This window comes from Parasteatoda tepidariorum, chromosome 6 (genome assembly GCF_982258835.1).
Source record: "Parasteatoda tepidariorum strain Cologne lab strain chromosome 6, Ptep-v5.0, whole genome shotgun sequence".
Taxonomy (NCBI): Eukaryota; Metazoa; Arthropoda; class Arachnida; order Araneae; family Theridiidae; genus Parasteatoda; species Parasteatoda tepidariorum.
The window spans coordinates 50,956,420-50,983,342 of NC_141760.1; the positions used below are offsets into that span (position 1 = coordinate 50,956,420).

A 26,923-nucleotide genomic window follows, 5' to 3' on the forward strand; every position below is an offset into this window, starting at 1 on the left:
AATTAGGTTTTGCTATACTACTTTATGTAAAATATTGAAAGAAACTACGCTTGATTTAATTTCTTAAACTGTTATTGTAAACTATTTTAAAAAGTCGTTTTTGAAAAAGTGTTTCTTCTTTTTCTTCCACTTGAATTGAAAGAAACCAAATTCTTTGTAACAGTTTTTTTTCCGCGGGTTTTTTCGGCGGTTCTCTCTTCTTGATACCCCTGATTTTAAGCAGCATTAGAATTTCTTCCGGAAGAAACATATTTATACCAAATAACTGAAAGAAAGTGAGAAAAAAAACGGAAAAAACTAAAAGTGATCGATGCAAATAAGTGATGACTATTAAAAGAAGATTTTTAATTTAAAATAAATAAAACTTATCATAGTACTAAAAAGTAAAAAAGTTTTTCCCATTTAATTTTTTACAAGTGTTTTTAAACATTTTGTATAAAGATTGAGTTATTCGAAATATATGAAAATAAATGATACTTTTTTAAAAGATTTCTCTCGTGGTTAATTTTTCACTACAATTTTTTATTACCTGTGCAATTAAATTTTATATTTTTGATAATTTCTTTTCTTTTTATTAATTTTATAATTTCCTTTTTCTTTTCGACCTAAATCTTTTTTTTCTTCTTTTTTTTTCCTTTCTTTTTTTTTTTTTAGTGTTTTTAGGTTATATTATGGGTCCTATGTATTTGTAGCTTATGCGCTGTTAATAACACGTAATTAATCTGAAATATTTAAATTTCTTTGAAATTTTCTCTTTCTTTCATTCTTAATTGTTTATTGAATAGATATATACAAAAGCACAGAGAACAAAAAATATATAATATATTTTTTAATAATTTTCATTTTTGCATTAAAAATTCTTTTAAATATTCCTTTTTTTTTTTTTTTTTTTTTTTTTTTTTTTTTTTTTTGTTATATTACAGCACGCGTTCCATGCACTTATAAATGCAACTTATGTGCAGTTATAAAACTTGATTTTTCTTTGTAAATTTCTCATTTTTTTTTAATCTTAACTGTTTCTTACAATATAAATATAATATAATATAATGAATCAGAAGAAAAATACTGTAAAGCTATTAAAATGTGAAGGAAAAACAAAAACTATTACTTTGCTGTGGCATAATAAACAATTCAAAAATTTTTTAAGGTATACACCCTATAACTGAGTGTGCATTTTTCTGAGTTTAAGAATTTCTTCTTCATTTTCAAAAAGTTTCAATATCAAAAAAGCTTTAAAGTTGTTTAACAATTTATTATTTTGTAAAAACAAAATTGCAAGTTATAATTTATTAATTTGAAAATCAAAATTCAGAGATTTATGAATGAAACGTCACAATTAAAAATTCTTGGATTTATTTCAAAAATTATCACTAACTTATGATTTTAAGTTAAGGAATGTAAAAACGAAATTTATATCAAAAATATGTATTGATAAATGTCTTAAGCATATTATCTGCCTCTTAAACATATAACTAAAAAAATTGGTATGATTTTTGTAATTGTGAATACAATATGTGGTTCATTGTATAATACAATATAAAATTTTGACTATAATACTTTAAAAGTTCTTTATATAAGTAAAAGATTGAGTTTTATTATGCTCTGTTACGTAAAACATTAAAAGAAACTTCTCATAAATTTATTTTTCTTTCCAATGTTTGCTTTTTTATTTCCACTATGAATTTTAAAAATGATTTATAAAATGAATACATTTTTAAACTAGATTGCAACTATAAATAGTTTATTTTTCTTAATTGTTAATAACTTAATATTTTTTATTTTTATGGTAAGCAGTTTCTTCAATTTCTACTTCTGGGGGTATAAGAAACTTGTTTCTTTTCTTTTCGGTCTTTTTCCATGATTTTTCCGCTGTGGAAGAAACTTGCATGCTTCTCTGATTTAAATTAAGAAAAATTGGTCCAAGGTTCTACACGGTTTTGTACCTTGGTCCATTTGATGTTACGCCTTGGTTAACATTTATTTTGAGTTCTTGTCTTAAGGACTTGAAAATTGATTGAAATAGAATATTCAATTCAAATTTACTTTTAAAAAGTTTTCAAGTGATCTGCATTATCTAAAATAAAGTTTAAAAAAAGTAGCTTGATACCAAATAATATTGTGTTGATATATTTCAGAAATTTATAAATTTACTTAGAACATAAAATTTTAATCTTGTGATGGGAAATTAATTTTTCCTTCTTGTCAATTTTGCCTCATATTTAGTGAAGTCTACGAAGAATTACATTTGTGCTAATTTAATTCCTGTTGCACATGTTTTGAACCGACGGTCCAGGATACAATTCTAACAACACACACACTTTTCAGATTTTCTTAATCTTTCCAAAATATTGTTAAATATTTTTCTTAAAATATTGGTATTTTATCTTATAAAAAATGACATTTTGATACTCGGTGCTTACCCAACTTAGTATATTTTTTTTTATAATTTAAATATCGCAGGATTTTATTTTCAAATCAAACTAATTGAAGAAATTTGTTTAGTACATGAATAATCAAAATAAAAAAATATTAAAATTTTTTTTGATTAGGCTGAGAATCTAAAATGATCCATAACACAGCAAATATTATCGATTGTAACAAGTATCAATAACACAGCAGATTTTCTTCATTTAGGGACACAAATATTTTACACTGGTTCAGGCACATGCGGACCAAGGGTGCAGCATTCTCTCTTATTCACAAAAATTTTGTCCACAATAAAAATGAATATAATATTTTTTTATTTACTAAACAAACTGAACTGTCATCTTTTTTGTTCTGTTTAAACATTTTTTCCTAAATAACAATTATTAGAATTATGTAAGACATTTGCATTTGTTACTTTCAACATTTAATAAGAAATGGTAATCGAATGAAAATTTATACATTTGTGTCTCAAACTTCATTAAGCATTAAAAATTTTATCTTATTTATTTACTTCAGGTCAAAAATTTATTTAATGAATTTTCAAAATAGTCAAACTTAAAATAGTCATTTATTTTATTTAAAATTTTGGTAAATTAAAAATGATAGGGACGTGAGTTACACTAAGGTAAAATAAACAAATAAAATGCGCTTGAGTTAACTATTATTGTTTAAGAAACAGGGTCTTTCAAATCTTGCTTTTCTACATTTAATCATTAATTGTTACAATTGTTGAAGTAAATAAAAAACTTGATTTGAACTAAATGAAGTTTGATTTTTGTCAGTTTGTTCTTGGTTAACTAAATGTTTGAGTAATAGTTTTATCTAGTGTAGTAGGTTTAACGTACTACCTCATGTTTCGTATGGTAGTTTGAAAATATCTGAAGTGGTTTTTAAATTATTTATAGTTATGCAACTTTGTAGAAAAAGGAAGATACTATTTTTGTTTTTATTTTATTATTGTTTTTTGGAAAATCAAGAGCCTGATTTGCGTGCGTATTGCATTTAATCTATTATTATTTTACTGAGTTATATTTTCCTGTACAAAGGAAAAAGTGAAAAAAATGTCAATCTGGAAAAATCAGGGAAATGTCAGGAACTTAGACTAAAATAACTAAAGATTCAAGTAAAAAAAATATATATATATATTTGAGGAATCTAAAAATCCGATGTTTTTTCGAAAGAAATTGTACTTATAATAATTTTTAAAAAATTTTTATTTTCTAATCAGAAAGCACAGATATGTATTTTGTATGGATTTTATGTGTAAGAATAAGGATTAACTAAAAAATTCATAATGACAATTCTGTAACCAGTTGCAAAAATCAAAGAAATTCGATAATAACATTTGTGGCCACCCTGATTAAAAGATACCCTCATTAAATAATAAAATGGCCTTTCTTTGCCTTTTGTTTTCAACTACCAATTAAAATGAGGTAACTATTCTTTATGTTTGGTATAGTACTTAAAAAGTAAGTTTAAATTATTTTTAAATTGGTTTAATTCAATTAATTTTTTTCATCTGGCTGCAATACTGAGAAAAGGTTTGATGTAAAAATGTCTCATTCGGGGGGAAAATATATATGTCTTATTTTTAAATTATCCCAGGATCTCAAGTACTTTAATTATTTCAGTTGACTAGCTTTTTCGAATAATTTCGTTTTCGTTATCAATCTAAAAATAATTTTTTTTTTTTGACAAAGTATACAATGTAATTCTATTGAGCCGCAGTGGCTCATGGAATAGAGCTCTTATGTCCCAGTTTTGCGCCCCAGGTACGAATTCCAACCATGGCTGATCGATACAAATTCTACTCCCGGCTAAAGCCGACGACAATGCAGACGTAATTTTTTCACTGTGGTAAACGGATCATGAGTTAGAATCCCTTGCGGTCGGGCTAACCGTGGGAGATTTACGTAGTAACGCAAATGCGGTTACGTTCAATCAGAAAGGTCCTCCATCAGGGCTAATTTATTCCAGTGCTTGAAACAAAAGTTCCTATGTCTACGTGTTTAGGTTAAAAATTACAAGGCTACAGAGTTGAATATTGATAGGTGCCATTCATAAAATTAAATGTGAATTATTTAAGTTAAAAATATTTTAAATATATTAAACGAATGTTAAAAGTATCTTAAATTGATCGGATATTATATTGCATTTAAACTGTATTAGATTTATAGAAAATTCTTAATATAATAAAAAGGAAATTATTATTGAATTTGTTAAAAATATTAGTTCACAACTTAAAGAAGGAGTTCAGTTTACTTCAAAAAATTGTTGTAAAGTTATATTACTTGCAACCGAAAACAAAAAGGTTTGCTCCTTTATATGTTTTCAACGTTGAAGTATTTGTTTTCGGTTGTGACAAGTTTTAATATATAATATATTCAGCACAATAATTTTTTATAAGATTATTTTTCATGTATTGCTTGTTATCGTTGCATTAAATGACTGACTTAATGACTAAATGACTAACTAATGAAGTTGACTTGGGAGTTAGTTTCAAAAAACAATTATAAAAAATTTCTCATATAGTTTTTTTTTTTTTTTTTTTTTTTTTTTTACTGAAAGTTGGAAGTTGCATACTAACCACTCAAAATGACAGGTTATACTTTGAAAAATGTCTTTCCTGTCTGATAATTTTATTACCAATATTTCCTTAACTGCTATTGTAACCCATAAAATGAGCATACCGTATGCCTGTTATACTAAGTACTGGTATTAAATATTTCGGGAATCTGTACTTAGATTTATAATAAAGTATTTCTGTGCACTGTTTATTGCATACGGTTGATATAAGAAGCGATCAAAGCATTCGAAATATGGATGTATTCCCAATTTATATTTTACTCTCTTTTTTTTTGTTTCAGGAAATCATTTTTTTTTTTTTTCCTTTCTGGAAACACTTAGGACTACGTCAAGCCATGTAAATGAAGCAACTTTTTTTTATGTGAGTAATTATTTCATTTATTCTATAACACTTACTAAATAATGAAATATATATATTTCTAACAGTGGGAAATAATTAGTACTCATTATATATACAAATAATTAAAGCTTATGACTTTTTCTTCTTCTTTTTTGCCTGTCTTACAAACTCGAAGCAACTAAGCCTAGCAATTGTGTGTGTATTCAAACGTACCTTAAGAATAAAAACACTGTGTTGAACTTTTCTTCCTTACTATTCAATTTTTTGTTAATTTTTTTCCTTCACAATGATATAAACAAATAATGATAAGACTTATAAGTAGTATAAAAATAATTTTTTTTGTCTGCCTTCAAAACAATCTAATTAATATTCAATTTTTTCGTAAGTTTGCTTCTCTTATTTTTTTTTACAACTCCGTTGTTCTTTATTATGACCCTTTCTTGTTGATTTCATTTTTTTAATTGATCAAAATGCAAATTAGCAACGTCGGTAACTTCTATTAGTTTTTTACTTAGTTCTCAACTGAATTTTTTTTTCTCCTATTATCCGATTTCTTTCATCAGGGTAGAAGTTTTTCTTTTATAAACCTTTTGAATTTTTACAATGTACCTCTGTTTTTCAATTTGTAAATGTAAAAGGCAATGCTTGAAATATTGTGCTGGAACTAGTAATTAGATTTGATTAACTCCATATCAAAATGAACTCTTAGGTTAATTATTTTTGCTTTGTACCTTACTCAATTGCATTTGCAATATACCACACCATAAACAATTTGGTTTACTATAAAAAATAAAAAAAAGGCTTTAAGTTTGTAGAGGTTAAAATTGCGCATTAATAAATCAAACTTAAAGATTTTGGAATTATTAGAAAAATTTCTTAATTATTTACCTTAAAAAAGCATTCGAACAATAGTAGTTGAAGAATGACAACACAGATTTTTGTTAATTTCAACGTAACCATTTCACCTAACTACATTTCTATTAAAATGTATGATTTTTGAAATTATTACATAAATTATTTCAGCTGTCAGCAGTATTTAACTTAAATTTACATTTTTTCAGTTCGAAGAAGAATAGTCTAAAAATTGAAAAATAATTATTTTGATTTATTTTTAAACGTTATCATCCCAATCATCTACACTTCTACCAAAGTTTTCTGCATATATTTCATAATAGTATTAAATACGAAATATGGATTATGACTTTAAAAAAAAATATATTTTATTAAAAATTCTAACATAGTACTTTTAGCAAAAATTTGCCTGCTTAAAGCACTTAATTTTTTACTACATTTTTAGGCTTTAAAAGCTACGAATAAGAATTAAATTTTCTAATTATCATGAAAATATTGTTCATTATTTTTTTAAAAATTTACTAAGGATTTTTCTAATTCTTTTTAATTTCTATTTGCAAAATTAAGAAACGATAAATGTGTGTACTTTTAATTAATATTGAACTAGTATATTAGCCCTCTCTCTTATTATAATACTGGAGGTTTATAGAAAATGATTTATACATAAATTCTTGGAATAAAATTGACATGTCCGCCATAACCCCGCTAGTGTGTGTCCACACTATCCCCGTTTTGCCATTTGATTCTTTTAGACTTCTTAATCGTTAATTCCAGAAAGGCATATCAAAAGTGTGTTTAAAAATATGTAGTAAGCATATTAACGCATGACATTCTGCCTTTTATAATTAAAATTGATGAACAGTTAAAATTTGAAAATTATTCTTAAAATCACAATCGAAACACAAATTAAGTTTTTTTTTTATTTGCTCTGTATGTAGTTATATATAAATGCGTAAGAGTTTTGAAAATCTGCCGAAATTTATAGAGAAATTTTAAGTGATAAATAGAAAAAATGCTTCATTTGTCTACACTATCCCGATTTCTTCTATATAATATATATATATATTTTAAAATATAATGTTTTATTTTAAGTTATTGCAAAAGTGGATGACTTGGAAAAAATAATTAAATAAATAACAAGCTGTGTAATTAATGCTAGATAAATTATCCGTCAACGATATTATCGTTGATAGATTTTTTTTTTCTATTTGGAATGCTTCCTTGTGTATTTTATACGTTTTACCGCTGATTTTATAAATTAAATTTATGCTTAACCATCCTATATTTCTACTAAATTCGTTCTTCATTTACTAATTCTACTCTTTACTAATTGGATCAAATTATGGGTTTTGAAATATGGATTAATGGATGTAATAAATTTAAAAAAAAGTAAGTTGGTAGTTTTATAATTAATAAAAGCGAGGACGTTTTTCTTTCATGTTTCTTTTTTTAATTCTCCTTTTTTTGCAATAATTCATTTTACAAAACTTAGGAATGCTTATTATTTTCTTTTACTTTTTGCCTAAGTGCGAAAGAGCATTCCATGAAAAGGAAATTAGTAGATTCAAAAGCGTATTTTTGGTGGAATCTGGTTTATCTCCGTAGGAAAAAGAATATAAAATGGAGTCATTGAAATAAAATTCCCGCCAAAAATGCGAATTTGAATAATAATGATTTAAAAAAAAAATTTGGAATAAAGATCAGTTGAAGCCCCGTCAGCAATCTTCCCATCTCTATCGCTCAGGAGCTGATGCATGTACATTATCAAACTAGGACTGGTCACTCCTTCACTCTTGTCGAACATGTCCCCCTACTTGACCAAGGTCAATCATCCTCGTGATAAAAAGGCTAAAAGGGGGGAAAAGAAAATATTTGAAAATCTGGCTTGCTTAGGAATAAAAAAAAAAAAAAGAATGCACGTCGAAGTGGCCAGAGCAAGGCGAAAAGAAGGCGTGACGTTAGTTCGCGTCAGTCGGTAAGAAATAAAAAATAGCAGGCAGGTCGCTCATTGGTCAGAAAGCTCCAGACAGATCTTTTCTCAAAGTCCAACGGAATCCAGTAAAAAGCAAGAAGAAAAATGAGCAAGAATAAACATAAAAGATGAGACGGTATAGCTATGCGGAGGGGTGGAGGAGTGGACGGGCCATAGATAGCAATGCAATGTGTAGGGAGGGTTGCAGCTTACTTCGACAGTCAAGAAGAAAGTTAAAAATGGTGCTGTAACGGTCGACACGACGATTTGCCATGTGAAACTTTCTTACATGCTCCCCTGCAACTAGGCTTTTTTGGTAAGCAGCCAAACCTAATTTTTGCTAAGAGTTTCAATTTTTATGATTATAATGTTCTTTACTAAGGTATTTTAGTTAAATAATGCATAGTTTGGCCTCATACTTCTCATAAAATAGTATCGAGCCATTTTCCTAATTTTTTTATAAGTGAATGAAATTTTAGCAAGAAGTATTGCTTCTAAAAGCGCAACCAACTAATGTTTGATCATTTATGCATTTTATAATTAGTGATAATCATGATGATAATCATTTATCATGCTTATCACAGTAATGCAAATTTTTATAATTAATGCTAGATGATAATAGTGATAAGTCTTCATTAACGTTCTTCGATACACATCACTATGTAAAGTCATTTTTTATTGTTTTCTTTTAAAAACTTTGAACAGCATTAAGTTATCAGTTATTAACGATGTGAACCATAAACAGGATTTATGGTTCTCAAAATTTTCTGCAGGATGTGAATAAATATTTAACTTTTTTTTGCTTAAAAATTAAACTTAAAAGAAACTCAATATTTTTTCTATTTATGTGTATAAAAATTAAAAAACTCCAAAATGAAATACTGGTTCTAACCCTGTGACGCTATTGTCTCCTAATAATAAGAATTACTTATAATTTATTCTTTTATAATTATTTGTTTCGTAAAATGTTTCTTAATGTCATAATCCATTCCAATCAACAATAAAAATTCAGCTAACGATTTCGAAAAGGCACCATTTAAAAAATCGTTTTCTCAAGAAAAACGTATTGTTTTTGTATAAAATAAGTCTTACAATAATTTTTTTAAATCACATTTGGTTCTAAAGTAGATGAGAAACTATACAAAACAAATTTCAAGATATTTCTTCTAGAAGCACGTGTCGTGTGCATAGAAGTTGTTCACAATTTGATATATCCGATTATTGCTAAATCTTTAGGTCCTACAGCAAATATTATATCTATATATGCTTTCCTCATTTCATTATTTTCCTTGCTTCTGTTAGCTTCGCTGGATTTTATTCTTAAAAGTCCCTGGCAATCTTTTAAATTATTCTTTTGGTATTAAATGAAATAATATTATTGTTTTTATTGATATAAGAGCATTCGAGCTAATCTGACGGGAAAAATCGCTTCAAAAATTTCTAAGTACATTTTCGGTAATATCGGTTTAATGTTGAACCATAATATGGTGCAAATTTGTTTCAACCTTAATGAGGTATTTAATGTGCATCGTGTTAAGAATGCTGTAAATATGAACGTTATTCTATTTCTCTTTCAAAAATTTCTATTGGTGTTCAAATATCTTAATTATCAAATGTTATAAAAATCGTTGTTAATTGCTTAAGTTTTATTTCATAATGGAATATTATCAGCTGCAAGAAATATTATTAACTGATTGCCTTTCAACGTAAATAGAAATGTATGTTTAACATTTGAAATTGGAAAAAGGTGGCTAAAGAACTCCAATAATTCTGTTTTCATATATTTTTGTTCTGATGTTATTTTTCGATCAACTCATAGAGCATTATATTTTAGAACTGTTATAAAAATATTAATTGTGTAGTTTCCGAAACAAATTAGATATTTATATGAAAATTTTAAGACGTTAAGTTAATGTGTTTGATTATTTTACATTTATTTTCAAAGATATAATAATTTTCATGATTTGTTGGTTAAAATTTCTTTTTCATCGAAACGCATTTAAAATTAATTTTTTCAATCAAGTTTTATCTAGTTACAAGAGCAATCAATGAATTTAGTTGAAGGGTAAAAAAAAAGAGAGAAATCTGTGCATGTAACGTGTAAAAATTAAGAGCAACTTTGAAAAGATTCAAATGTAGTTTAATTTTGTATGTATTTTTCAATACAGTTTTTCCTAAGATTTTGCTATTGAGTCCGATCTCCCTTATATTTTGTTATTGAAAAATGTGTTATCTGTAACATTTACTGTTTCATTTTTTCTTTATTATAAAGGAGTTGTCTGTAGAGGTGATTTTGAAAAGAACCTTAGATTCTAGCTTCTTTTTTCAACTAAATTATTTTCTTTAAATTAGCTTTAGAAGAAAAGTTTATTTGAATCAAAATTTTTTCTAGAGATTATTTAACAAAACTTTTAATATCTCTTTATTTTAGTTATTAACTTTTTTTATGCAATTCAAGCACATTTAACGTGTCAAAAACAGTCCCATCAGTTATAATGGGAGATTTTTTGTTATTAGGTTAGAGAATTATTGTATATTGTTATTATTATTTTAAATCCTTTTTACTTAAAAACTTATTTGATAAAAAAATGTATAGGTGTAGCTTCTTTTAAAACATAATATGAATAATATTGTTTCATTTCGCATAAAAACTCATAATATATTTTTTGAAATGTATCCTTTTTTAAAAAAAAATTCTGTCATTTTCGATTTATAACTTTTGTATCACTACATGCCAAGCATTGTTTCCAATTTTAAGTTTGTTCCTATATCTGACTATCTAACAATTGTTTATTTCTATTTTGCTTAAACTCTCTTATAATTTCCTCTACCTGAGCACAACCTAATTGCAACAACAATTGTAAACATTGATATCAAAATACTAGTTGAAAGCAATTTCTAGTTGAAAACAATAAGTGTTTTCTTGTTAGAAACTCAGGTGTTGAGTTTCCTCTATACTCCCTCTAAACTCAAAATAATCGCTATTTTTATATCTATTAAAAATGAATGATTTTTCCCTAATTTCTCAAGCACTGATTTTACAAGAGAAATAATAAAAGAGGCCATTTTTATGCTTCTTGTTGATGAATGAAATGAAATGATGATGAAAATGATTTGTAGCATTATAATGAATTTGCAGAAATCACATTTAAAATGTATAAAAACACCAATAAGCAATCTTTTGAAAACAAATAGCCTTCCACCGACCACATATATCGACCTTTTTTATTTTCTTAAAACTGAGAAATTGAGTGTTTGCGAAATGTTCTTAAGATTTTCTGCCGTCACTAATCTTTTCAATTTTTCTTGCAATAAATATTCACCAAAAAAAAAAAAAAAAAGGTTTGCTGCAAAATTGATGATGCTTTTTTAAGGTTTGATGCTTTTTTAAAGGTTTGATGCAAAATATGGTTTAACCTGAAACATTAGATACTTGCCTTAGTAAATCACATGACTGTTTATTTTCTCCTGCACATTCCGGCAAATTTTTCTCAAAGTACTTATATTTAAGTATACGTTTCATTAAACCATTCAAGCTAGTATACAGAATTTTTATCCAAGGAGAGCAGGTGTCTCAAGCACCATAAATAGGAGTGGCAGTTAGTTGAAAAGCATCATATATTTTTCAACTAATTTATTAATATATTTAATACATCATCGATATTTGTTTAACAAATATTAGTAAACATGGTGCGTAGTGTTTTTAAAAATGCTTAATTTTCTCTTTTCGAAAATGAGCTTTCTTTTATTTTACCATGTCGATTTTCGCAACGTATCATGCAAACGCATAGTTTTCAAATTGTTCTATTCAACGTTTTCACAATTTACCACAATCCATTTCGGCATACCTTTGGTCCGTAACGTATGAAAGCACCAATCATTTTATAGTATGTTTGATATAATGCATGCAAGTCCGCATGTGCTTCTAGAGAGCTGGGTTCGGCGAGATTCTAATGCTTTCTTGTGCAACTCTGCTGTATTTTGCAAAATGTTTTCCATTTCAGGCTTCATTTTTCACCCCCTAAAATCGAACCGAAAAATCTCTCGATCTTTTTATGGTGTCTAATATGATCAAGAAAACAATTCTTTGTCAGAAACTAGTTATTTCATGATGATCATGTAAAGTCTTGGAAAATTATTTTGTTAATGTATATAAAGCTTAAAAATATTTTTTGAATGCTTAAAATGTTTTTAAAAGATGCTTATTTTTTGTTGAAAGATTTGGCTACGCACCCTGGTAAAATAACTGTGTGATTAAGTATAACTATATTAATAAGCATAACTAGTTTATTTTATATTTTAAAACCGTATTTGAATAGCCGACCCAATTTTGGGTTTATGACTACTAATGTTCCTTACCCTTGTATTTTTGAATCCAACCCAGAAGACAAGGGAACTCCGATCAAATCTTAGGAGAAATTTGCCTTCATTGTGGACTTTTTGATGGAGCTCACCCGCATTTGCTTTACAGGGAGTAAAAAAATACGAAAGCCGCCATCGTTTAGCCTAACGACAAGGGGAATCAAAACTATGATCCGTCTACCACTGAGGATATATCACGTCGGCACTGTGGTCGGTGCGAACTGGATGCAGAATTCGCATCGACCAGCCGTTGCTGGGATTCGAACACGGTTCACTTCATTGGAAGGCGAATGCTCTATCCCCTGAGTCTAGTATAACTATTAACTTTATTCGATAAAATTATAATTATTCTTGCTTATTTATTTATTCGAAAATCTTCTTGCGGAGAAATGACTTTGGTAGGTAGAGTTTAGTCCCACCTGGATTCCCCTTCGGCAAAGGTCCTGTTCTATATCTAAGTTCTAAATTTTTCTGAAAAATTATATTGATTGGATTTAAATCAGATTTTTTTTTTATTATAGGAAATTAAGTTTAAAATTAGTTGAATTTGCAAACATAGTAATTAAAAAATTTTATTGATAACAAATCGTAGAGTGCACTTCGTACTATATTACAGCACTAGAAATTGTCATATATGTAATACACAATTTGAATTTATTGAAAACAGAAAAGCATCTCATCATTAATTACTAAAAACCTAGCTAAAATGAATTTTTTTTAAAAATTACAAAATTATTTAAATTAATTAAAATTAATTAAAAAATTTATAAATAATTGAAATGATAAACCACATTGTGTTGTCTCATATTTACCAAACATGCTGGTAAACAAATATCTCTATGCTGGATTGCTTAACTGACCCATTAATTAAAAAAATATCTATATCAAAGAATTTATCCTGAATGCTTGAATTTATCCTTCAACGGCCTTTTTATGCCATATTAGGTTAGATTCCATTTAATACTGCAGATACAGTGAGAATCAGATATATCTTAGCAATATTAAAATGAAATGTGGCTTTGAGGATTTTCAATATGCTGTAAAATGCATATGTTATACCTGACCATCCCTTATTTGATATAAAACATCATTTTGAAAGAACTCCATATTACAATACTATAGTATATTTGATTTGAAATTGCTTTGCTAATTTGAGCTCGCCCCCAGCTTCTTGTTATATCGCATATTTGAGTATGTTGTTCTTTTTTAATGCGTCTTAAAAAAAGGAAAAACACAATTAGTTAAAATAGGTACCTCATGAAAATGGTAAAAATAAATGTAATCTTTTATTCTTATAAACATAGCTAAAACGTGTTTTTAAAGTCCAATCTGACCATATTTGTTCCATCGCTATTTTACTGGAATCATTTTAGACATTTTGTAATTTATTTACTTATTTATTTTTTAAAAATAATGCTACAGTATTTTAATAAAAAAATAATTATGAAGTTCACTTGACCATGCGATGGTAAAAATACAAAAAGATTACGTTACTCATTTGATTTTGGGAGTCTATAATATTAATTTTCTAAATATTTGCATTCAAGAACTCCTATTTTTTACCACAGTCAATAAAAGATTTTTTTTTCTAAAAATTAATGTTTTAGAAGATTGAAATTTTTACTTTTTTAATAATAAAAAATAGCATTACTTTAATATCAGGTTTTACAACAAATACCATGAAAATTAAATGTCTAATAGTGTTTCTAATGTGAAAGAATCTCCAATTGTGTTTTCAAAAGTACCTTGAAAAAAGTATGCATTTTTTTTTTTTTAAATTGCGGCATTTTATAGTAACTTAGAAATGTCTGGCATTTAAGAAAGCTAAACTATTCTTCATGATTACTATATGTTATTAAAATTTATCTTAAATTTTTTTTTTTAATTTTCTTAAAATTTTCCTGTCTACATAGTTAATGAGGAATACAAACTAAAGTCGAGCTATTGCAAACTTTCCACATTTTGAAATTATTTGCCTTAAATCTACTTGAAAAAATTTATGATTACATTTCAAATATTTAAACCGAGTCTCATTTTTTTCCTCAAACGTCAATCGTCATACCTTCATCCATCATGTATAAATTGCAGCAAACTTCTCTAAAGCAGGGTTCGTGATTTTTTTTTTTTTTTTTTTAATCAAAAGAATCAGATTTTTTTGATTTAAATCGGATTTTTTTGATTTAAAACTGATTTTTTTTATTTTTATTGAAATACACTGTAAGAACTTTAATTTGTGATTAAAAAAAATTATAAATGTTTAATCAAATTTACTTAATATTAAAACTATGTTGTAACAATATTTTAGAAGCTCTAACTAAAATAATTTTTCATTATAATACATGGCTTTGAATGCATAGCAACCATTTTGAAACAAATGCATGACTAAAATTTAAAGACTAGACGAAATAGAGAATTTAAAGAATACAGGGGTCTGTCTGGGTTTTTCTGAGAGATACCTATTTTGTGAAAATTAAAAATTATATTAGAAAATCAACACAAATATAGTAAAAATATGGATTTATCGTTTCTTACGAGACACAAAAATAAAATTTCAAGAAAAAGTATTTTGTGTGATTATTCTATCATTTTTCCTAAAGTTGAATTTGTAAAGGTACCATTAAACGGTAGTAAATTTGGCTTGGACAGACCCCTGTAATTATAACTATTAAAAGAAAGTTTCAGTTAGCAAACAATAACTTTAATTTAAAATTGTGATTTCTTTTTTTTCTCTTGATTTTTAAAATGACAAAACAAATGAAGCAGACTGTGTTTATAAATATAGTCATTCATCAAAAAATAAATAAATATTTAATCTATGTATTTTTATATTAAAATATTCATTTTTAATTCTATATCAGAATGGATAAGTTAAGCTAAAAAAAATTTTTAGAAAATCTATGTACTCATTGGAATTTTTTTTCACAAAATTTCTTTATAGAAGATCAGATAATGTAAAAGATACTGTAAACATATTATGAGAAAAAAATACCAGTTAATAACCCTACTGCATCAAATAGACTTTGAAAGAGTTTGAAAGGGAAGAATGATACTATATTAGGAAAAAAACATCTGAATTTATCAGCCCTTTTTTTTTTTTTTTTTTTTTCTTTCCTTTCTGTTTTTGGCATATTAGGGTAATTTCTTTTTAATATAACCTCAAGCTTCAGAAATATACATTTTCCACCAATAAAATATGATGTCGATTTTAATTCACGCTTTTTCATTCAAAAGGTAGAATTTTAATTAACATTACTTGTATTATTTTTTGAAAAAAATTCATGTTTATTAATTACTTTCTACAGCTATGCAAGTCTATATTAAGACAGCATTAAATGTTTACTTTAATCTATACTTTCAATCTCAAGAATCGAAACATTTTTAAAAATGTAATTTCAAATGTGTTGGAATTTAACACACACCAAGAAAGTAATTTCGTTAACTAAAATTAATAATTGCAGCAATTTATTTAAATTAAATTTTAATACTAGGAAAAGAAAATAATAAAAGTATCAAAAATTTAAAACACTGTTTTTTGACTTTTGAAATCAATATATATAGATAAAAAAAATTAGTTGATTTAAATCAATGATTTTTTTAAAAAAATCATTTGATTTAAATCATGATTTAAATCAACGAACCCTGCTCTAAAGTAAGGATTTTATTTTTATATTCTTTTTAGTTTTTTAAAAGTTTTTTTTTCTCTCTCGAATAAATCATTTTATTACCCTTCAAGGAGAAAAAATAATTCTGTCAAAATTACATCACTGTTTTGTTTTAACATTTTTTGTAAGAAAAAAATCACAATTCTGGTTAATAAAACCTCAAATTTCGGTATTTAAACCATTCATTTAGTAATTTTCCCGTTCATATGTTAATGGTCTACCAAAAATTCTGGTTTTCAAACTTATAGTTCGTATTCCCACACATTTAGTAAAAATGCAAAACTGAAAATTAAATACAACCGAATAAATGGTTTTTGTGATATGCTCTAACGCATCATGTTAAATTACCCGATTGTTAATCACACATACCAAATTTTATCACATATTGCGAAATCATAATAATTGTTAATTTTATCAAAATTATTGCCAAAGCGCTTCAGTAAAAATTACCGAGCTTTAATGATTTTCCCTTAGAGCCAAAAACACGATTAATTTTAACACATTAATATTATACGAAAGATGAGAAAAAATGGATTATATCTTAATATCTCTTACATGTGCCCTGTATTTGAAGGGTCCAATTGAAAAGAAGAAATTGCTTTAGAATATAATGTTATTTTTTTTCTACGAGACGTTTTTTTTTTTTTTTTTTAAATATTTTTTTAGAAAATAATATTTAATATAATGCGACCTAATTGTGTATAATCGTGTGATCTTTTAGGCTCAATAAACTCATTTCTATCTTACTACTTTAAAGGCTTCAAATATAAAATTGATATATATTTTTTAAAGGATTGTGTATTCATTTAAATTTATTGCATGCTACTTATTGTACCATTCTAACTAGACATTTTCATCTGTTGTCATTTATGAATAAAACAAGTTTTAAGCTTTAATATTTCTAAAGAACATTAATCCTCGTTTCTTTTTAAATGGCAGTAATTTAGTATTACCATTATTATTATTTGGGTCTATTATCTTTTCTATTTCATAGAAAACGCTTAAAATTCATTGAATATTATTAATTATTAGAATTAATTGTTAGATTCGTATTAAAACAAATTAAAAGAATAATATACATAACATTGAATTGTTATGAATTGTGTAGTATTTTTGTTTCCTCCATTATTATAAATTAATGTAGTGATCTGCATAATCCTGCACTATTTTCACTGTCTGAAATTGCAAGTTTTGCTTCATAATTGGCTTTTATTAAAAGAAATCGAAAATATTATTTTTATAGTCACATTTTGTACTCTTTTTTTTCTTTTTTTTCCATTATCCTTTTTTATCATATTTGATAAATTATTTACAAATCCCTTTATAAATTAGTTTAATTTAAACTTCCTCTATATTTGTATATACTTCGTTTCCTATTATTTTAGAAAACTCATATAAAATGACATTATAATATCAATTTATAATCAAGATTCTCTATTGTTCAAAGATACTATACAATTCATATCAATTGTTATGAATTGTTTAGTATCTTTGTTTCCTCTATTGTTCTAAATTAATGTAGTGATCTGTATATTCATTCATTATTTTTATTATCTAAAATTGCAATTTTTCCTTCATAATTGACTTTTATTAAGAAAAAATCAAAAATATTATTTTATAGTCACAGTTTGTCTTTTTTTCTTCTCTTATTTATTTATTTATTTGTTTTTCATTATCATTTTTTTTATCATATTTGTTAAATTATTTTCAAAAACCTTTATAAATTAGTTTAATTTAAACTTCCTCTATATTTGTATGTACTTCGTTTCCTATTATTTTAGAAAACTCATAAAATCACATTATAATATTAATTTATAATCAAGATCGGCAAAGTCTTTACTGGATAATCTTCATTTTCTTTCTCTCAAAAATATTAATATCAGAACTGATTCGAACTGCAATTGATAAATAAGATTTTTATATTATATTGAATAGATTATTATTAATTGAAAATAGAAGTTTATTAAAGAGGTGAGATTCGTTTTGCCGTTATATGAGTTTTAACAATCCAGGATTACTAGAATTTAACATACCATGCATTTCAAATTGGTCGTTATGGGTGTTTCTTTTCTGAATGTTGGATTGTACTAAAGAGGAAATTACAACCCCGAATTGCAATTACCTCAAGGTACCACCTTAAACTCTTAGGGGTGTGATAGTTAACTCTTATTAGGAGTATCTTAGCGTACTGACTGACGTTGAACAATTGATTCCAAATTACTCTGCTGCGCAATCTATCACAAAAATATTTCGCCAAACTTTCTGCAAAACAACCCACATTTGCGCCCACTTGCAAAATGGAGTATCGTATAGTGAGTCGCTTTTGTTTTAATTTAAATTTCATTAGCAGTTGCTTACTGCAGCAATTAAAGTGCGAGTTTGTAATAATCTACGCGTAGATCTGTCGCAAGACAGTGTTCCACTTCAGTTCGACTGTTCTAAATTTGTTTCAGCAAAAATCCCTCCTACAAAAATATTTCTACCAACTTTTTGAAGAACCTACTTGATTTGCAGTCCTCATCTGCAAGATGGAAGTTTCATTGCTGCCTCCTTTTTAATTTAAAATACCTATTTCCGAGGACATTATAAAGGAAGATGGAAGCCGTCATAGACCGCTCACTTCTACCCGTAGATCCGAACTTGTGTTCACTTGAACTCCACAAGTTTGATTTTACGGGTTGACGTGGGTAGGATTTTACACTTTTCCTGGAAGAACATATCTATCGTCTAGCTCATTTCTGTGGAACTCGTTTTAACATCGTATTTATTCTTCCTAAGTGAAACATTTAGCTTTAATAGGATATCTCTGATTTATTAGGAAAAAAATATTTTTTGTGTGATTTTGTTCTTGGAATAGATCTATCTGGCAGAGGTAAATAAATTTGTGTTGCTTTCATTTTTATATGTGCATTGACTACTTACTGAAACCTTGCTTCGATTTAAGCCGCAGATTTGGTTTCAGTTAATAAATCTTTCAGGCTAATGTAAAGGTTTTCTCAGAAAAACTGGCTATAATTTAATCTGTTATTCATTCAAGTCGTATTAGTTTTACCGTTGAGTTTACCGAGTTACTATTACGGTTTAAAATTAAAAGCAATGAAATTATTCTATAATTTTGCTGAATTGACTCAGTTGAGTTTTGCAACAACTATAAATATTTACTTTAACTGTTAAATTGTTAAAAAAAAAAAACTTTCTTAATGAAAAATGTTATAATTTTTTTACAATTGTTTCAAAATTTTAAAAATTTTACATAAAAGTTTGTAGGCATTTTTGAACAATAATTTAACTTTTCCTTATTGCAATTACTGAAGTAAAATACATAAGTTTGTTTCTATTTTTTGTGAAAATTTAAATTGTGTTATTCCAATAATTTCAGCACTTCCTTACTAATTAAAATTTCTATTTTGCCTTCCATTTCTTCCCTTTCCTAGTGATTTTTAACGTCTTCAGTTTGTTACTTTATTATTCTTTTTTTGGTTTTTGAGGCTGTTGTAGTTTTTAGCACCGTATAATTTTCGTTGGTTCTTTGTATCATTATTTTTTTTATCCTGAATTTGATGCATCATTGCCGTACCCGGCTGCTGGGCAATTCAGTATTTCATTCCATCATATCTCAAATCATACCTAAACAATCTGTGAATTGTTTATTTATCTTCACATTAACATTCCTTTTAAAAAAAAAACAAAGACGTATCTTTTAGTTATTTTTCCCCTCTTTTTTAAAAAGTTATCAAAACGTTTCTTGAGATACTTAACATAGTGTTGAGTTTCTTTCAGCATAAATCTATTGTTCCCAGAGAGTAAATGAAGCATGAAAACACCTAAAAGAATGGTAGAGATTTGCAGTGATTAAAGATAGTTTAAAAATTGTCTCAATATAGTTTTGAAACGAGTTTCGTATGTATAAAATGTAATTAAATGTTTATATTATTTTGTTTGCCCTGACTTTTCAAAATTGATTTTATTTGTTTTTTTAAAAAAAAAAGTTGAATTATTTTTCAAAACCAGTAATGTTTTTTTTTAAATTAAGTTTTTCTTATTGTGTTAATAGTATAAGAATGAATATTGAATTGCGTAATTTAATTTGTATTTTTCTTGAATCAGTATTTTTTTTAACACCAAATAAAAAATTCCTTTCGTGGTGTAAAGAAATAATATACTTTTAGAATGGAAGTTTAAAAAATATGGGCATTTATTAATGTATAATTACATGATTCACACGGAAGAAAAGAATTATTTAACGCTTATCACCACTTATCCTAATTATTTTTCATTAGACGTCATCCATACGAATTGAATTTATCATTTTATTAAATGATACATTTATTGGGTTCAATTTTTTTAGGTTTTAAATACCCCCTCATCATCAGCATCAAATAATTAAAAAATGATCTAAAATAAATTATTTTAAAATTACTTAATTAATTAATCAAAGTTAATTTTTTAAATATTAAATATACGAAGCAAATTTTTTATAGAAATGAAGCTTGTGAGGAAAAAATAATCCTTTAATATTATTTTAAATGTGAATATTAAAATGAGCAAGTTAAAAATTGTTGAGTTTGGGCATTATGATATCATTTCTAACAGTTTAGCCGTTGCTAAAACAGTGTAATAGGATTATGCTTAATAGTATTTCGCAGCTAATGCAATTGTGTCTTGGAAATTAACTTATGTGTATAGAAGTAATAAATAACTAATCGATTTAATTGAACGCTAATGAATTTTAATATAATATTAAATAATTAATATTTAATATAATATTTTGTACGCTGTATTTTTTTAATTTATGTATATAGTTTAACTTAACTAGTTATATAATTAACTGTTTTTTCCTCTCAATACAATAAAGATTTTTTATTCTTACTGATTAAGTAGCTGAATGCCCGTTCTTCGTATGGAATGAAAAAGAAAAAGGAGAAGGGAAAAAAAGAACCAACAAATTGAAATTGATCAATACTATAACAAAATCAATTTATTATTATTTGTTGCCCTTCAAGGTAGTTTTACATCATTAGCTTAAGTAAAATATGTTTTTAGAAGACATCCGATCAAAAGGGATTAACTATATTCAGCATTCTTTGACATAATGCTATTGCTCGAGGTCAATTCCTGATAGTCAAAAATTAGTTTGGCCTTACGGTAGGTCGTAAAACACCTAATTTCAGAGTACCTAAAGTAATTATCTTGGTATTAATATTAGAGTATTTAATGCCTTTTAAAACCACAGTCAACATAATACCAGTAGTACCTCTTTCCAAAACTAATTCAGCATCACTTCAGTTAATATCAATATGGCGATTTTTCATGGTTCTTCAAGACAAAAAAGTACCTTTTCTCTATTAATTTAGTTTTTCCGTACAAATTTTTTTTTTCTATGAAGTATCATTGGCGACAATATTAGCATGGCACTTTTTTTATGGTTCTCATATACGAATGCTTTTCTACATTAATTTAGCATTTTAGTGCAGAACATTTTTTTTATCAAATTTTATCCATTACTAAAATTAATTATAAGTCTTGATAATAATTATTCGACTAACTGAAGACACTAATATTCGGTTCGGAGTTGCGGACATTTATTATGAGGTTTGAGGTTCATACATATACATATAAACATTTTGCTTTATTTATATAGATATGAATCTAATCGAGAAATACTTAATTTAAACTAACTATAGAAAGCAATTTACGGCTATTCTTTTTGTTTTCTATTTTTTTTCATCTTTACTATTTTTTCCTTCTCTTTCCCTGTGATCTATGAAATACATGATATTTTTCCTAGTTCATAAATATTTCATAAGTTCACATTGACATCCATCTGCTAAGACCAATCGTGACTGAAATTTTCATATCGTAATGATAATATCTGTCCATTAACCTATAAGTACATAAAATACATTTTTCTCTTCTTCATGAAAAAATATATTCCGTTACACTAAAGTTTTTTTTTTTTTAATTAGATGGTTTTTTCTCTAAACTAAGTTTAACCCCCCTAAATGGAAAATAACGCTTTTTTAACAGTGTTATCAGTTTGATACTGTTATAACCACTTATCTAACCGTTTATTAAAATATTGATTTGGAAATTTAACTTCGAATGTCATTGTTTTTCAAATATGATCCTTATTAATTTCAACTACGTCTTAAAAGTTTAATTAGTTTAACAGTTAATGAAAAAGAGCAAAAAAAAATTTCTTTTACTCCTATTTTATGGAAATCCTCTCTTTTTACCTCCTCAATTGGATCTTGATAAGTTTGATATTTTTTTAAAACTAGATTATGAGACTTGGATTTAGAACTAGTTTAATCCAGATTCATTTCGATTTTTTTTCCTGTTATCTTGAAATTCTGATATTTTATTTTTATTTCTGAGTAATTCTGCTCAAAGTTTTTACCTGCTATTTCATCTTTTAGATTTATTTCCAGCTTTTGTAACAACATAATAATAAAGATATTTAGATTTATGAACAGAAATAATGTTATTTATTTGTTTTGGATAAATATAATCCTTAAAATATGGAGAATATCAACCTCCCTGGGCTCTATACTAAAATTACGGAATAAAAGTTGGTTCGTATTAAAATTGGCTCAACTTAAAAATATTCGCTTGATTTTTGTCTAGGTTAAAAAGTTTATTATTATTATTATGGAAAAAAAACTTATCCAGTGATTTGAACCTTAATTTAAACCTCTTTGAGTAATTTGGTTTTAAGTTTTGCTGTTAGCTTTATTTTTTAAGGCATTTCCAGCTGTTTTACTTAAATAAATAAACAATATTAATACTTAAAGATATTTATTTTATTTTTCAAACAAACAGAGGTATTTTTTATTTTATTTATTTGTTTCGGAGAAATAAAACTATTTTTAAAAATAAAAGTTGTTGGTAGTGCATCACCCTCTTAAATTGCGAAATTAAAATATCGTAATTGACTCAGTTCAAAACAATTTCCTTCAATTTCTCAAAAAAGACGCCAAAAATCACATGAAATATATAGTTATTTACTTTTAAAAAAATTAGCAGAATTCGAAAAAGAATGAGACTGAAAATTATTTTTGCGTGCAATAAAATGCGCACTTTTTTTAAATGATCATAATCAGCACTATTTCCAAAAACAATAACAATGATTCGATAGAATTATCTCAACCAATTCGAAGTATAAAATTTTCTAATTAAACTACAAAGTGGAAATAAGTTGTTTTCATAGAAATGCAATTCAAAGATTAATGTGTTTTTGTATATAACTGTATAATTTGTACTGAACTTCAATATTCCAAATAGATTAATTCAGTAATTTCAATGTTTAGAAATTTATCATTTTGGAATAAAGTACTTTAAGCTATTTTTTCATATTATATAAAAATAAAGAAAGATTTCTTAAGTCATGTTTGTGAATCTTCTGCTTCAAATAAACATTTATTCGGAAAATCAATAACCGAAGAACGTTAATAACATACAAAATGTTTTAACAACATACATTCTTAAGTCATTTATTATGGCTTGAATTAAGTAACGGGATCAGAAAATATTTTTTAAAAAAAAGTAGTTTCTCTGAAAATTCGATAGATATAACAAATGTAAGCTTGCAAACACTTTCTTATTAGCATATTTGTATTTTTAATGACTTTTAATGTTTTTGAAATGAATTAGAAAGCATAATAGTTAATAACATATAAAATTTTAAAAGCATACAATCTTCGTTATTAATTTAATATGATTTTTGAATTAAGTAACGAGATTAAAAAGAAATTTTTTAAAAAAATAGTTTCTCTGAAAACTCGATAGGTGGTCGTGTAAGCACTTTTTTTATTAGAATATTAATGTTTTTTTGGTCGACTTATAAAGTTTTTAAAATAAATTAGCAAATATATTTGTATTGTAAAGAAAAAAAGAAGTTGTTATTAATGCAATGTTTAAATTAATCTTTGTAAAATAAAAAAGCATGCTAAGAGTTAATTAAACCTTTGTTTCTTATTTATATATCTTTTAGAGATCATTAAATATTTTTACGTTTAACTTAAAAAGAATCTTATTTCTAATATGTGTCTTAAAAATCTTCAAATATTTTTATATAATTTTTTTTAATTAGTTTTTATTCCACTATTTTTTATTTATTTATTTATTTTTTTAGGATTCAGAGTGTACTAAAAATTTTAGAAAATCTTTTGATTTTTTTATCTTCATTTTTATCTATAACAAAAAATACAATGAAAACCCTTTTTTATCTTTACTCCGTGATATCTAACAGTAAAAAAATTAGTACATAGAGAATTACATAAATTTTCTTTGATTTCTTACGTGTATTTTAAATCTACCTCCCACTTTAAAGAATGGTTGTTTGAAGTCAGCTTCAAAACTAATATTTAACATCGACTTGCACACACAAATAATGGTAATAAATAAATGCACAATTCTTTCGCCTAGAAAGAAAAAAAGAAGAATAGCGTGGATGGGGCCGTTAACTGCTGTAACGGCACGTCTCGTCAATTCAAAAGTCTTATGCGTGTGCTCAGGTGAACAAACATCTTTGCGCCTTCTTTCATCTTCAAAACAAAAGGAAAGTAATTACCTGTCTTAGGAAATGACGAGGAAATCAATAAGTTGCTCTCTGCACTTTAAAACGGTTGAGCGCTAATTACGTCAGGTAAAATGCGGAATTTTAAAGTCGACACCTTCTCATTTCATTTTCACTTTAATCTAAAGTGTTGAAATGACATTTTAAAATCGAATATTGGTTTGCTCTTCTCAAAAAATTGACTGTTTTTTTAATATACTGAATTTAAGTACTTGCATTGTTCTGATTTTGTAGATTAGCTGCAAAGAAACACTTGTTGCTTCTGTCAATTAAGAGACAGCAGCTTTACGATAATATCAATCATTCGATGGTTTAATTTCAAAAATTATAAATCATTAGTGCAGATTATTTTTGAAATTTGATTCAGAAACGCACTTTTCCTGAATGTCTTTTTTTCTAACGAATGAGGATATGGTTCCAATTGTTTTTATTCAATATGTATCTAACATTTAAAGGGAAGGAGTTTTTAATATTTTTTTAATATTACAAATTAAAAGGAGGGAGTTTTTAGCGCATTTTTAATATTACGTGTAGGGAAAAAGTATTTATTTAATCGATGTCACATCAATATAACTTATCTAATTTTTTTAAAAATTCACATACTTTAGTAAATACAAATTGTATAAGATTGCATTAAAGTACTCGAAGTAATCATGCCTAAATGTTACTTTATACGATATCTAAAATAAACTCTAATTATGTTTAGATATTAATATTGCAGCAAAATCATTACTTATATTAAGTTAAGCAAGTATTTTACAAAAAAAATTATTTTAGTGCTTATGACATAAGAAAGTTATTGTAATGAGCTTTAAAGCTTAGTGTTTAAATTGGAACCATAGTGTTTAATTGGTTAATATTGTAGTTAATTTATTGCTTTAAATCCATATAGGACTTTTATTTTCTATAATGTATATTTATAACTTCTTTTCTCCCCCCCCCCCAAATTTAGTCAAGCATTGGGAACCTAATATCCACCGTATGGTTACTGCTGCGATAATTGCTCTTGCCAATCTGGGAACTTTCCGTTTAGTTAGCATCAAACGCTAATCATTACTCGATTATTTTGTATTTCAATTTATTTTGAGGAAATATTTATTTTTGATGGCAACTAATTGCTTATTGTGTTTCTTTTGTCTCTGTTTTACCGAAAATGACAAGCAACTCCTTTTTACCGATTATATTTTCGAAGAACTTTTTTAAATAAATTTTAAATTTCTTTTATTTTTATTCTTTTTAAATTTTAAAAAAAATAACGAATTTAATGGCTAACTGTTAAATATAAAGCCAAAATAATTATATGTATGTATAATTAAATAGTTTTATAGCAACTTACATAATTTATGCTTTGCTTTTATCTAATTCTTGTGAAATAATGAAAATTAAACGACATGTACTCGATCGCTTTATCTGTCAAAAGGCACAGTACGAAATTTCGGATCAAATTACGTTAAAAAGGGTCGGCACTCAGATTCATGTACTTTTTACCCGAAAATATTTCGGAATACATAAATCTAATAAACTATAGCTTTTATATTAATAATTACCATAAAATCACTGCATTACTCTTATTAAATAAATATTACTGTAAAAATTTCGGTATAATATTTTATAGTAAACATCGATTTTATGGATGATGCACCCAAAGTGCCGGTACTTTAAACCATAATTTGATTCGGAATTTTTTACTGTGTCGTCATTGATAATTCTAATTAATTATTAAAAATTATAAATTGGTTGCATATTTGGGAGCACTATAAAAATAAACGATGAATACAAAATTGTATAAGCTTTCATATTCCGTGTTTTATAAATTTGTTAAAAAAAATCCGGTACTCATCTTGGTATTGCCACCTTTTTTTTCATATTAAATAAGTGTTTCATAAATTTTTTAAAATTCCGATACTCAAATAAATGTTTTATAAATTCGTTTAAAAAAATCCGGTACTCATCTTGGTATTGCCATCTATTTTTTAAATTAAATAAGTGTTTTTTAAATTTTTAAAAATTCCGATACGCAAATAAATGTTTTATAAATTTGTTGAAAATTTCGGTACTCTTCTTGATATTGCCACCTTTTTTTCAAATTAAATAAGTGTTTTATAAATTTTTAAAAATTCCGATACACAAATAAATGTTTTATA

The 26,923-nt window shown here is 26.0% G+C and overlaps 1 long non-coding RNA gene across 3 annotated transcripts in view; it reads left to right on the forward strand.

Moving 5' to 3' along the window:
• LOC107436716 (uncharacterized) overlaps positions 1 to 26,923 on the forward strand; it is a 441,993-nt gene that overhangs the window by 398,730 nt on the left and 16,340 nt on the right. For all 3 annotated transcript variants that reach the window (XR_015434629.1, XR_015434630.1, XR_015434628.1), the window contains one exon: positions 5,295 to 5,374. This is a non-coding gene — a long non-coding RNA (uncharacterized LOC107436716). The remainder of the gene's footprint in view (positions 1 to 5,294; positions 5,375 to 26,923) is intronic.